Here is a 2,008-nt window from a genome sequence, read left to right as displayed (position 1 = left end):
GTAACTTGTAATTGACTCCAAATAATATTTACTCCTGGACATCTGTGATATTTATTTGACTTACACCTCAGTTGCCCTTAGTTCCTAGCACCCCCAAAGCAGGGTTTTGACAAAGGGACTAGAAGGGCCCAGGACTAGTTGTAAGCTACCCTGGCATCAAAGTGGGACAGACCAAGCACCAAAATAGTATAAGTTAAGAGCACTGTCGTGGGCAAATTCTGTCATGATCCAAAGAGAAACACCTGGATAAGGACCCTGCTGGGGCTACGAAGGGCTATTCTGGCCTGAGGACTGCAGTCTGGGATCAGTAGCGGGATGTCCCCAGGAGAGCCTCCCTATAAGCTTATTGTATCTCTTTCTGTGTCCATACAAAATGGCTAAGATTATTAAGAAGTAGAGTTAAGATGAATGATTAGTGATTTATGGACTAAGAAAAGGAGAAGCATATCCTTAGATGAAATTCCACCCTTGAGCAGATCTCTTAGCAGGAGGAGACCTCTGTCTTAGAAGTTTCCCTGGAAGGGCTTTACATATATTGATTGTGCTCTCTGACCCCTGTGTAGTTGCTACCCTCAACCTTTGGCCTTGGGCTCGAGAACTAAGCCTGCGAGACAGACCGGAGAGACGAGCATGGGAAACAGGAGGAATACGGGAGTGGTTGAGGCTGGAAGGAGACAGATTGGAATATCTACGACTCACCCCCAACCAGGCTGGCGGCCCTGTTCCTTCCTTCATGTTTCTGTTGGCGGCAACTTCAGGCCGGGTGGGGAAGCGGTTTGTGGTCACCGAACACATGTGGCGGGAGAGAACCCATGACTTACATTTATTTTTTTGAATACACAGATGTACATAGTTACCTCATCTTTTAAATCACTGAAGTATCTGTAACCCTTGATCAATGACCTTATCATCAATCTCTCTCAACCCCTCAATCCACCTCCTTTTTTCTTGGCATTTTCATTCCTAAATGAAAAGGGGCAAAAGTGTGCTATTATTTGATATCTTTCCTTCCCTTGTCTTGTCACCCTGTCTACCACAGATAAGTGAGAACATCCAGTTTTTGTCCTTCTCCCTCACTTTGCTCCATTTCCACCCAAGAGGCATGGAACTACATGAGTTCATTTTTTTCTCATGGCTACATAGTATTCTATTGTGTGTATGTCACTGTGTCACTGTCATCACTGTCATCCCGTTGCTCATCGATTTGCTCGAGCGGGCACCAGTAACGTCTCCGCAGTGAGACTTGTTGTTACTGTTTTTGGCATATTGAATATGCCACGGGTAGCTTGTCAGGCTCTGCTGTGCAGGCGAGATACTCTCTGTAGTTTGCCAGGCTCTCAAAGAGGGACAGAGAAATCGAACCCGGGTCAGCTGCATGCAACGCAAACACCCTACCCACTGTGCTATTGCTCCAGCCCATTGTATGTTTATACCACAATTTTTTTATCCATTTATCTCTCTGTTTTTTTTTTTTTAGGAACACACCCAGCGGTATGCAGGGCTTATTCCTGTCACTGTGCTCAGGGATCACTCCTGCTGAGGCTCAGAAGTGAAACCCGGGTCGGTCATGTGCTATCATTCTAGAACATATTTGTCTATGTTGGAGATTTGAGTTGTTTCCATAACCTGGTTATTGTACTAAGTACTACAGTGAACATAGGGCTGCATATATCTTTATGAATTAATGTTTTTGTGTTTTGAAGTTATCTGCCAAGAAGTGGAATCATTGCATCACATGGGATTTCTATTCTTAATTGAAAAGTTGCCTCAACTAAGCTCTTGTTTAGCTCCTGTGTTCTTAGGAGCTAAACTACACTACATTCTCACCACCAGTGAATGAAAGTTCTTTCCTCATCCCTGCCAGCACTGGTTGTTTTCCATGATACATGCCATTTTCACGGTGTGAGATGATTTCACTGTCTTTTTGATTTGGATTTCCCTGGAGGCTAAGTGATGATGAATACCTTTTCCATATATTTAATAACCATTGTATATCCTCTTAGTGGAA

This window comes from Sorex araneus, chromosome 1 (genome assembly GCF_027595985.1).
Source record: "Sorex araneus isolate mSorAra2 chromosome 1, mSorAra2.pri, whole genome shotgun sequence".
Lineage (NCBI taxonomy): Eukaryota > Metazoa > Chordata > Mammalia > Eulipotyphla > Soricidae > Sorex > Sorex araneus.
The sequence above is the reverse complement of the archived record's forward strand: the minus strand, read 5'-3'. Positions refer to the sequence as shown.